This window comes from Oncorhynchus keta, unplaced genomic scaffold, assembly GCF_023373465.1.
Source record: "Oncorhynchus keta strain PuntledgeMale-10-30-2019 unplaced genomic scaffold, Oket_V2 Un_contig_23109_pilon_pilon, whole genome shotgun sequence".
NCBI classification, from domain to species: Eukaryota; Metazoa; Chordata; class Actinopteri; order Salmoniformes; family Salmonidae; genus Oncorhynchus; species Oncorhynchus keta.
The window spans coordinates 88,887-101,880 of NW_026283207.1; the positions used below are offsets into that span (position 1 = coordinate 88,887).

At 43.3% G+C, this 12,994-nt stretch overlaps 1 long non-coding RNA gene across 1 annotated transcript; it reads left to right on the top strand.

Moving 5' to 3' along the window:
- Positions 1 to 1,004: 1,004 nt before the first annotated feature.
- LOC127921686 (uncharacterized) lies at positions 1,005 to 1,253 on the top strand. Its single transcript, XR_008109322.1, has 2 exons — positions 1,005 to 1,057; positions 1,156 to 1,253. It is a non-coding gene; the product is annotated as an uncharacterized LOC127921686 (long non-coding RNA).
- Positions 1,254 to 12,994: the final 11,741 nt, after the last annotated feature.

Here is a 12,994-nt window from a genome sequence, read left to right on the forward strand (position 1 = left end):
AGAAAGGCCAAAACCTAGGAAGAAACCTAGAGAGGAACCAGGCTATGTGGGGTGGCCAGTCCTATTCTGGCTGTGCCGGGTGGAGATTATAACAGAACATGGCCAAGATGTTCAAATGTTCATAAATGACCAGCATGGTCGAATAATAGTAAGGCAGAACAGTTGAAACTGGAGCAGCAGCATGGCCAGGTGGACTGGGGACAGCAAGGAGTCATCATGTCAGTTAGTCCTGGGGCATGGTCCTAGGGCTCAGGTCAGTTGAAACTGGAGCAGCAGCATGGCCAGGTGGACTGGGGACAGCAAGGAGTCATCATGTCAGGTAGTCCTGGGGCACGGTCCTAGGGCTCAGGTCCTCCGAGAGAGAGAAAGAAAGAAAGAGAGAATTAGAGAGAGCATATGTGGGGTGGCCCGTCCTCTTATGGCTGTGCCGGGTGGAGATTATAACAGAACATGGCCAAGATGTTCAAATGTTCATAAATGACCAGCATGGTCGAATAATAGTAAGGCAGAACAGTTGAAACTGGAGCAGCAGCATGGCCAGGTGGACTGGGGACAGCAAGGAGTCATCATGTCAGTTAGTCCTGGGGCATGGTCCTAGGGCTCAGGTCAGTTGAAACTGGAGCAGCAGCATGGCCAGGTGGACTGGGGACAGCAAGGAGTCATCATGTCAGGTAGTCCTGGGGCACGGTCCTAGGGCTCAGGTCCTCCGAGAGAGAGAAAGAAAGAAAGAGAGAATTAGAGAGAGCATATGTGGGGTGGCCCGTCCTCTTATGGCTGTGCCGGGTGGAGATTATAACAGAACATGGCCAAGATGTTCAAATGTTCATAAATGACCAGCATGGTCGAATAATAGTAAGGCAGAACAGTTGAAACTGGAGCAGCAGCATGGCCAGGTGGACTGGGGACAGCAAGGAGTCATCATGTCAGTTAGTCCTGGGGCATGGTCCTAGGGCTCAGGTCAGTTGAAACTGGAGCAGCAGCATGGCCAGGTGGACTGGGGACAGACAGCAAGGAGTCATCATGTCAGGTAGTCCTGGGGCATGGTCCTAGGGCTCAGGTCAGTTGAAACTGGAGCAGCAGCATGGCCAGGTGGACTGGGGACAGCAAGGAGTCATCATGTCAGGTAGTCCTGGGGCATGGTCCTATAGGGCTCAGGTCCTCCGAGAGAGAGAAAGAAAGAAGGAGAGAATTAGAGAACGCACACTTAGATTCACACAGGACACCGAATTAGGACAGGAGAAGTACTCCAGATATAACAAACTGACCCTAGCCCCCTGACACAAACTACTGCAGCATAAATACTGGAGGCTGAGACAGGAGGGGACAGGATTAACAAGGCACATCTGTTATGTAGTAACCAAAAAAGTGTTAAACAAATCACAATATATTTTAGATTTGAGTTCAAGGACATGAACTCCTTGAATTCGCCAGCCGTGAGTAACCACTGTGAATGAATGAGCTGCCCTGTTCAATGCAATCTTTTGATCAAACTGATTATGAAAGCGGAAATGCGCTTATAATTGGAATGTTTGAACTTGGGAATGGAATTTAAAAACAATGAAGATGTTTGAGTTTGGAAAACACTGAGAACCTATACACAATGTAGCCTAATCAAATGTCTAATATTATGCATCATGTGGAAATGCAATGCATCGAAGGAACGCAACTAAAGGATCTAAAGATACTGCCTGTTTAAATGTAATTAAACAGGACAAAACCTATAATGGGATGAAATGTTTAACCCATCTAAAATAACGAACTTGCACATGTTCAATGCAAGATGGGTCAATTTCCTGAAAGAAGTGGACATTTGGAAAAATGCTGAAGTTGAGCCACAAACGCTCATTGACCCAAGACAGCATTTCCAATGTGTCAAAAATATAAAGTAAAACAAAATATTCTAAGTTGCATCATCCTGAATGTCCTCTGCATGCTTGAAAAGCTGAAGCAGAGCGAACAGCTCTACTCGCCCACCAAGCATCATTACAGGACAAGCATGCATTGGAACTGGAACAACAGAAAGCTCAGCTGAATGTTAAGATGGAAAAAAATGGAACTGGAAACTGACGTAGCAGCATATAATGCCAGACTGAAGGTCCTGGAGAGTTTTGAGTCAACTTCTCAATCCCATGCCGTGCTAGCCCACTTACTAAACCAAGAAGGTGTAATTAACTCTTATTTTGAGAACCAGGATCCTGAGGCCTTTCAGGAACCTAAACCAGCACCTGTTGAGTTTGCAGGATTAGGTGCAATTCCAAAGACCCCACTACAAAGGGTTTTATAACAACAGACAACCAAGCCATCCAAACCCATTCAGAAAACAGTCATAAACCACACCCTTCAGCAGCCAACAGCAACGTCTAGCAATCAACACAGAATCAACACTGTGGGTGTCACGCCCTGACCTTAGAGATCCTTTTTATGTCTCTATTTTGGGTTGGTCAGGGCGTGAGTTGAGGTGGGCATTCTGTTTTGTGTTTCTATGATTTTCTATTTCTATGTTTGGGCCGGGTATGGTTCTCAATCAGGGACAGCTGTCTATCGTTGTCTCTGATTGGGAACCATACTTAGGTACCCTTTTTCCCACCTGTGTTTGTGGGAAGTTAACTTTGTTTGATGGCATGTAGCCTTAAGCGTCACGGTTTGTTTTGTATTGTTTATTGTTTTGTCGGCGTCATTTCGAATAAAAGAGAAAATGTACGCTCACCACGCTGCACCTTGGTTCCGTTCTTTAAACGGCCATGACAGAGGGTATCAGCCATAATACCAGACATAATTACCTCTCTACTGTCATGCAAAGGCAGAATGAAATTGCAAGACCTACAGAACATGGAAGAGCTTAATCTTCCCTCCAACATAAAGTTGATAATGTCAAAACTTCCCTACAAACTAAGGGAAAAATCTACAGCATGTATCTACCTTTGTGACGTTCATGGAAAAATTAGACGAAATATTGCAGGATCCGTTGTATGGAGATATTCAAGTCCCCTTTCCAGCAAAATGTTTAAAAAAACAAAATAGCAGCAGACTTTAAACAGCAGTTCAAGTCCAAGAGTAGGGGAAGCTGTAGCGGCAAACATTCAAAGTAAAGAGACCAGGCACCTACCCTTCTGATGCTCCCAGTATCTCATGTGTATTTTGTGCTGGTGAGCATTTATTGGTTGACTACCAAACAGGTGAAGGCACAGCCACACGAGTCCAAGGTTGAGTTTCTGAGATGAGAGGCCTTTTGTTTTGGCTGTTTGATGAGTGGACACTTAATCAAGGAATGTAAAAGAAGGATGAGCTGTCAAAGAAAGCCTCCCACTATCCTGCACATTAAAGGAAGAGAGATTTAGATTTCAAAAGGCAGATATGAGTGGTGTAGCAGTAATGCGGGAGGAGACTGTCAGCGGTGCTCTTGTTTCACTGGAAGCTGGTCAAGAGACCGGGGCCGGTACAGATTATGCACTTGCAATTGTGCCAGTTCAAGTAAAGATGGAAAATGGAAGCATGTCTATGTTAACCTATGCGTTTCGTGATTCTGGTAGCTCAGCAACATTTAGTACGGAGAGACTCACGAGGCAGCTAAAAGCTGAAGGCAGTGAGACTGAAATTCTGCTACGCACAATAGGGCAAGAGGTTTGAGATATTTGGATTAGAGATTGGCAACGTGGAAGGCGTCACATTTCTTGCATCACCAAAGGTCTACACCCAGAGTAAGATACCAGTGACAAGAGAGAACATTCCCACTCAGAAAGTCATAACTGAAAGAGGTTCAGTTGAAGGAGATTGATGCCGATTTCAACAAGAGCACATTGTCATGATGGCAGACATCAAAGGAATGTTCCATCAACTACGTGTCCATGAAGATGGCTTAGACTTCCTGCGATTCCTGTGGTGGCCAGATGGTGATACTAACAAAACATTGGAGGAGTACAGAATGACGGTACATCTTCTCAATGCTATATCCTCTCCAAGTTGGTCTAACTTTGCACTGCGAAAGACGGCAGAAGACAACTGTGAGAAGTATGATGAAGAGGTGATTGAAACAGTCAAGTCCAACTTCTATGTTGATGACTGCCTCAAATCACTGGCCATAGAAGAACAAGCCATAGCTATCACAAAAAACATCAGATGTGTGCCCTCAGGTTGGGTTCAAGATGACCAAGTGGATCGGCAACAGTCGCGCTGTGCTGGCTTCTATCACTGATGAACACAAAGCCAAGCAGATTAAAGAACTGGACCTGGATGGAGAAAAGCTGCCTGTTGAAAGAGCACTTGGAATCCGATAGAACAGTGAAAGATAATGCGTTTACCTTCCGAGTCACTTACAAGTAGAGGTTCTCTCTCAACTGTCAGCTCTGTTTATGATACATTAGGTTTCTTTGACCCATTCATATTAAGGACAAAGCAAGTTCTTCAAGAGCTTTGCAAGTTAAAGTATGGATGGGACGAAGTCAGAGCTGGACCAGCAGTCCAGATTCCAGATTGATAGATGCATGATGCCTAAGAACTTTGGTCAAGTCAAGACTGCACAGCTGCATCACTTAGGTGAAAAAGGTTATGGCACGGCAAGTTCACTTAGGTTCATAAACGGTATGGAAAAGGTCCACATCGCATTCATGCTGGGGAAATCAAGGGTGATTCCACTCCAGCAGATGACGATCCCCAGACTGGAACTTGCTGCAGAAACATTGGCGGTGCGAGTTGACAGGATATTAAGGTTGGAGCACCAGATTGAACTTGAGGAGTTAACTTTCTGGACAGACAGCCAGTCTGTGCTGAAATTCATCTGCTATGATACCAAGAGATTCCATACCTTTGTGGCTAATAGGGTTGCTGTAATCTGTGACCTATCGAAAGCAAAACAGTGGAGGTTTTTGAACTCCAAACACAAGCCAGCCGATGATGCCTCGAGGGTTACAGGTTGAAACTTTCCTGAACTCAAAGAGATGGCTCAAGGATCAGAATTCCAGGAGAAAGCAGAAGCACAATGGCCGAAAGTCACCGAGAAGCTTGGCTCCATCCCTCCGAATGATCCAGATGTGAGAAAAGATGTCATTGTGAACAGTACAAGTGTGGAAGAAAAGAGTCCTACCAGCAAACTTGAACCAATCTGTAAATAGCACACCCGACTACCTCATCCCCATATTATTACTTACCCTCTTGCTCTTTTGCACCCAGTATCTCTACTTGCATGTCATTATCTGCACATCTATCACTCCAGTATTAATGCTAAATTGTAATTATTTTCACCTCTAGGGCCTATTTATTGCCTACCTCCCTACTCTTCTTTATTTGCACACACTGTACATAGATTTTTCTATTTTTCTTTTCTTTTGTGTTATTGACTGTACGTTTGTCTATGTGTAACTCTGCGTTGTTGTTTTTGTTGTACTGCTTTGCTTTATCTTGGCCATGTTGCAGTTGTAAACAACAACTTGCCTGGATGCTGAAACTGAAGAGTTAAGCCAGAGAAGGAAAGTTCTCACAAACACTGTTCCAGGATCAGATCAGAATTGAACAAACTCACTGAAAACTCACTGATGTTCCTACCCAAAGACACCCACAGCTCCAGAGTGATATTACTCCACATCCATGAGCAGGTGCAGGCCACTCTGAGAGATGTCACATGCTTTCCAGAGTTCACCAGCAATATTAATACCTTAGCAAGGAAGATCCTTAAGAGCTGTGTTTTCTGCAGGCAGATGCATGCCAGAGCTGGGGAACAGAAGATTTCCGACCTTCTACAATATCGGGTCTTTCACACATGTGGGCATAGATTGCTTCGGCCCCATAGAGGTGAAGCCATGCCACGTTCATGTGAAACGGTATGGTGTGATCTTCACTTGTCTTGTGAGTCGAGCTGTCCATCTAGATGTTGCAAGTTATCTGGATACTGATTCCTGCATCAATGCCCTGCGCAGGTTCATCTGTCAAAGGGGCCCAGTAACAAGTATCAGAACAGACAATGCCACCAACTTTGTTGGAATACACTGCGAGGATAAGCTCTGAAAGAGCTGGAATACAACAAGATTCAAAATGCGTTACTGAAGGAAGGAGTGACATGGTCATTCAACCCTCCTTATTGAGCCCACAATGGGGGAGCATGGGACTTGTTGATCCAACTGGCGAGTGAAAAACATCCTCTATTCAGTCCTTAACCTCTTAGAGCTCCCCCTCTATACTGCCCCCGTTGGAGAAAGTGCGTACCCATAGTAAACTGAAAATATTTTTTCCCAAAATTGCAAATATATGCATGTAAAAATTATTATTGAATAGAAAACACTCTAAAGTTTCTAAAACCGTTTAAATTATGTCTGTATGTAAAGCAGAACTCTCAGGGCAGCCTTTCTCCCAAACTCTCTCTTGTGAAGAGAAAAGTTGGGTCAACTTTGACGTCATGGCCCCCACCCTTCCCAGGCAGCTACCGATCCAGGAACAGTCTCTATCTGTTCGGCGCGATGTCAGCTTTCAAATGGCACGTTCATTGTGAGAATCCCACGAGCCCTGCACGTTTGGCGGGCGAAATTGCTCGTGTCCCTCTGAAAAACAGGCACTCTATTGCGCACGGCCGATTTGGAGTACGTCTTTTTCCATGATCCAGCATTTGAAGCCGGATTGTCTGTTCGCGCTGATCTTTGTTCTACATGCTAAAAACATCATAAAGATTTTTCACATTGTTTGACCAGTTTAGTGGACATATAATATGTACATTGGAAGTTTTGATGCGCAAGAGTGCTGGACCAGAAGTCATTTTGGATGCATTTCAGCCGAAGCTGTTAACATGTGCTAATACAGAGACACACAACGTGAAACCAAACAATGTATTGGGTAAGTATGACTCCTTCTACGTCTTCTGATGGAAGAACATCAAAGGTAAGGGAATATTTATGTGGTTATTTGGTGTTTCTGTGGACTCCAAACGTAGAGGAGACATACTGCTAATATCTGAGCGCTGACTCATAGTATAGCCCAGTGAACGATGTCTGTAACGTTAAAAATAAATGTAATACAGCGGTTGCATTAACCTCATAGTCCGCCCCATCCCGCATGCGGTCGCGTTACTACAGCCTCAAGCTCATTACCATAACGCAACGATTTCTAAAAATCGCAAATGAAATGAAATAAATATGCCTGCTCTCAAGCTTATCATTTTCTTAACAATCCTGTCGTCTCAGATTTTCAAAATATGCTTTAGAACCAGAGAAAATCAATAATTTGTGTAAGAGTGGTGATAGCTAGCTTAGCATTTAGCGTTAGCATTTAGCACGCAACATATTCACAAAAACCAGCAAAGGGATCAAATAAAATAATTTACCTTTGAATAACTTCAGATGTTTCAATGAGGAGACTCTCAGTTACATAGCAGATGTCCAGTTTTTCCTGAAAGATTATTGTGTAGGACACAACGTTCCGTTTTGTTACTATGCATTTGGCTACCGAAACTAACCGAAAATTCAGTCACCTACACGTTGAACTTTTTTCCGAATTAACTCCATAATATCGACTGAAACATGGAAAACGTTTGAATTGTTTGAATCAATCCTCAAGGTGTTTTGTCATATATCTCTTCATTGAAATGCCGTCCCTGGAAGCCTGCATTCTTCTCTGATTCGGATGGAAAAATACTTGTAGCTGACTTTTGCGCACCAATTTCCACGCAGACACCGTGCGGGACACTTGGCAATTGTAGTCTCTTATGGTCAATCTTCCAATGATATGCCTACAAATACGTCACAATGCTGCAGACACCTTGGGGAAACGCTAGAAAGTGTCCGTTCATTCCTGTCGCATTCACAGCCATATAAGGCGATCATGGAAAACGTAGACTCAGAAATCCTGTTCATTTCCTGGTCGGTCAAACATCTTGGTTTTGCCTGAAGCATTTGTTCTAGGGCACTCACAGTGAAAATCTTTGCAGTTCTGGAAACGTAAGAGTGTCTTCTTTCCAAAACTATCAATTCCAAGCATAGTCGAGCATCTTTTCGTGACAAAATATTGCGCTTAAAACGGGCACGTCTTTTGATCCAAAAATGAAATACTGCCCCTATAGGACTAACAAGAAGAAGTGTATCTTTGTAAATATATGTAGAACATGTATATTTAGTCATGTTTATTGCTTGTTATCTGACGTTATCTGTCGGAGCTATCATCATTTCTCCTGACATTTGAGTAGCATTTTTTGAAATGTCGTCATTGTAAACAGAGATTTGTGGATATAAATGGCATATTATTGAAAAAAAATAAATGTACTGTGTAACATGTAATATTACTGTCATCTGATGAAGATTTTCAAAAGGTTAGTGAATTATTTATTTTTTAATCCTACTTTTAAATTTTATTTTTTCTGGGACAAAATGGCCGCCGCTTGCCTTTTGTTTCGGTGGTGATCTAATATAAATATGTGCTATGTTTTCGCCGTAAAACATTTTAGAAATCTGACTTGCTGGGTATGACCCCCATAAATACATTTTCCTCTTTTCTTTCTCTACTCTACAGTATGGACTCTTGGAAAGCCCTTTGTTAACATAGAGAGAGTACGGTAACATCAAAAGGTTGGGAACGGAACAATATTTTGGTAAACCAACTAGTTGAAAGTATCCGTTGGTAGTTAAAGAATATGATGTCAGATTAGTTGTCGTCTGAGACATTACTGATGATAGGATGACATAAATTGTATCTTGGAAAGTCTACACATTCTAGTTATCAGATTCACATGGAAACTGTTGTGCAATTTAAATGTTTAAATATACAAATATTTGTGAAAAGATTAAATGTAGTTTTGGTTAAGAATGAGCCAATTGTTTTCATGAGTAAAATATGCTCCCTCAGTAGCCACACCCAAGTGAATATGTATTGGTTGGAAATGATGAACCAAGCCCTTTTCTACATTTCTATAAGAGCCCCCGTGAACCAATTTATGGCAGACTAAGCCAAACTCAGGGTGAGCTCTGGTTGGGAATGGTTGAACGACTACAACCTAACGAAATGAAGATTGTGTTCCCGATGATGTGAGGACTGATGTCCATACGTTTAAAAGGGCTAATTTCAACGTGGAGATGACGATCACCTCGCTGGAAGGATGCATTTTGAATACACCAGCCCGAATATAGCATGAGTTGAGTATGGCAACTTGGTATGAATTTTGAACTCTTATTCACTAAAGAAGTGACACATTCTATTATCAGCAGTAGCTGTAAATGTGCGTGGCCTAGGAACGGACGGACAATCTCTTCAGAACGACAGGATACTACAACGTATGAATTCTACCACACAACGACAGACTACAATGTATCCGACAAGAAATATTCTTCAAAGGACAAGGGAGATCTCTGCTGGGCAACCCAGGCTTCCATCTTCGACCAATCTATCGAAGCACATCTCAGAGTAATTTTTTTTTTGCATTTTCCATTTCCGAATGGGCGGTTATTTAGAATGCATAAGATTCTGTATTTTACGATAGCATAGCTTCATGAGGTTCAATAGAGACCCAATCCTTTTGTTCCTCAGTCTTCCCGCTCTTTCATTCAAACCCAACCCCCTTTCTTTGTGTAACCAGTCGTCATATTGGTTTCGTCCGCTTGGGACATTTTCTTTTATGACATATTTAGTCATCAATGTATGATCCATTCTGTGTATATGTAATCCTGTGTGATTATTTAGTAAATAAATAATTAAACCAAATTATGTATTGCTGATTCAACTTGAGACTGAGTAAGGTGACGATTAATAATTGACTGCTATTGATATAAAAGATTACCAAGTCTTTAAGAGTTTATTCGGAAGACAACAGCTCTATAAACATTCTTCCGTGGTGACCCGACTTCCTAGTTAATTACATTTACCTGATTAGTTTAATCAGGTAATATTAATTACATAGAATTGATTTGATATAATAGCATATCATATATAATTTAATCAATAGTAAAGTCACGACAAAGTCCTGCCACCAGGACTATTCCAGAGAGGAGACCTATACTCATGAAGGAGATGGAAGTAAGTACAATATTATAACACTGTAATACTGCTCTAGTATAGTATCTTTTGTGTATTGCTCTATTTTTGAATATTAAATCATTGTTATGCATTCAGTTCAGTTAACAATTAGGGGCCGGTATCTTAGACATAGTTGTATAAAAGACAGCACATACAGAGTTCCATGAATGTGTGTGTAAATAAATGAAATATGAATCTATGTGATCAATTTGTAACATACCATTATGATTTATATTTACCTGATTGAGATATATTCCTTTGTTATTAGTGTAACTTAGTATTTGGCTCCCCCTCTTGCCCATTCACTGTACCATGGTAATTGTGTTAGTGATAGGATAAAGGCAGGAAGTTGGGCCTTATGTCAAATCAAATCAAATTCACATGCGCCGAATACAACAGTGAACCTTACAGTGAAATGCTTGCTGACGAGCCCCTAACCGACAGTGCACTTTCAAAAAATACGGATAAGAATAAGAGATATAAGTAACTAAAGAGCAGCAGTAACAAAATAATAATTAGCAATGTGCTGGGGCACCAATTAGTTGAGGTAGTATGAACCTGTAGGTAGAGTTAATTAATGTGACTATGCATAGATGACAACAGAGAGTGGCAGTGGTGTGGAGAGGGGAAGGGCTGGTGGTCAACGCGAATAGTCTGGGCAGCCATTTGACTAGATGTGCAGGAGTCTTATGGCTTGGGTGTAGAAGCTGTTTAGAAGCCTCTTGGACCTAGGCTTGGCGCTCCGGTACCACTTGCCATATGGTAGCAGAGGGAACAGTCTATGATTAGGGTGGCTGGAGTCTGAAAATTTTTAGGACCTTCATTTGACCCCACCTCGTATAGATGTCCTGGATGGCAGGAAGCTTGGTCCCAGCGATGTACTGGGCCGTTCGCACTACCCTCTGTAGTGCCTTGCGGTCGGAGGCCGAGCAGTTGCCATACCAGGCAGTGATGCAACCATGCTCTCAATGGTGCAGTTGTAGAACCTTGATGATCTGAGGACCCATGTCAAATCTTTTCAGTCTCCTGAGGGGGAATATGTTTTGTTGTGCCCTTTTCACGAGTGTCATGGTGTGCTTGGACCATGATAGTTTGTTGGTGATGTGGACACCAAGGAACTTGAAGCTCTCAACCTGCTCCACTGCAGCCCTGTTGATGTTAATGGGGGCATGCTCGGTCCTCTTTTTCCTGTTGTCCACAATCACCTCATTTGTCTTGATCACGTCTAGGGAGAGGTTGTTGTCCTGGCACCACATGACCAGGTCTCTGACCTCTCTATAGGGTGTCTCGTTGTTGTCGGTGATCAGACCCACCACTGTTGTGTCATTGTCATGCCCTGACCTTAGAGAGCCTTCTTATGTCTATTTGTTTGGTCAGGGTGTGATTTGGGTGGGCATTCTATGTTCTTTATTTATTTGTTTCTGGCCGAGTGTGGTTCCCAATCAGAGGCAGCTGTCTATCGTTGTCTCTGATTGGGGATCGTACTTAGGCAGGCCTTTTTCCCACCTGTGATTGTGAGTAGGTGTCTATGTGTAGTGGCCTGTGAGCACTACGTAGCTTTACGTTTGTTTGTTATTTCTTGTTTTGCTGCGCCTTGGTCCATTCCTTTCGACGAGCGTGACAGTCATCAGCAAATGTAATGATGGTGTTGGAGTCGTGCCTGGCCGTGCAGTTAGGAGTGAACAGGGAGTACAGGAGGGGGCTGAGCATGCAGTCCTGAGGGGCCCCTGTGTTGAGAATCAGCGTGGCGGATGTGTCGTTACCTACCCTTACCACCTGGGGGCGGCCCGTCAGGAAGTCCAGAATCCAGTTGCAGAGGGAGGTGTTTAGTCCCAGGGTCCTTAGCTTATTGATGAGCTTGAGGGCACTATGGTGTTGATCGCTGAGCTTTAGTCAATGAATAGCATTCCCACATATGTGCTCCTTTTGACCAGGTGGGAAAGGGCAGTGTTGCGTGAAATAGATATTGCATCATCTGTGGATCTGTTAGGGCAGTTCGCAAACTGGAGTGGGTCTAGGGTTTCTGGGATAATTGTATTGATGGGAGCCATGACCAGCCTTTCAAAGCACTTCATGGCTACAGACGTGAGTGCTACGGGTCGGTAGTCATTTGGGAAGGTTACCTTAGTGTAATTGGGCACAGGCACTATGGTGGTCTGCTTTAAAGATGTTGGTATTACAGACTCGGACAGGGAGAGGTTGAAAATGTCAGTGAAGACACTTGCTCGTAGTACACGTCCTGGTAATCCGTCTGGCCCTGCGGCCTTGTGAATGTTGACCTGTCTTACTCACATTAGCTGTGGAGAACGTGATCACACAGTCTTCCGGTACAGCTGGTGCTCTCATGCATGTTTCAGTGTTATTTGCCTCGAAGAGAGCATAGAAGTAGTTTAGCTCGTCCGGTAAGCTCTTGTCACTGGGCAGCACTTGGCTGTGCTTCCCTTTGTAGTCTTTAATGGTTTGCAGGCCCGGCTACATCCGACGAGCACCAGACGAGCTCCAGAGCCGGTGTAGTACGATTCGATCTCAGTCCTGTATTGATGCTTTGCCTGTGTGATGGCTCGTCAGAGGGCATAGCAGGATTTCTTTTAAGCTTCAGGGTTAGAGTCCCGCTCCTTGAAAGCGGCAGCTCTAGCCTTTAGCTCAGTGCGGATGCTGGCTTCTGGTTGGGGTATGTACGTACGGTCACTGTGGGGACGACGTCATCGATGCACTTATTGATGAAGCCAATGACAGATGTGGTGTACTCCTCAATGCCATTGGAGGAATCCCGGAACATATTCCAGTCTGTGCTAGCAAAACAGTCCTGTAGCTTAGCATCTGCTTCATCTGACCACTTTTTTATTGATCTAGTCACTGGTGCTTCCTGCTTTAATATTTGCTTGTAAGCAGGAACCAGGAAGATGGAATTATGGTTAGATTTGCTAAATGGAGGGCGAGGGAGAGCTTTGTATGCATCTCTGTGTGTGGAGTATAGGTGGTCTAGAGTTGTTTTCCCTCTTGTTGCACATTT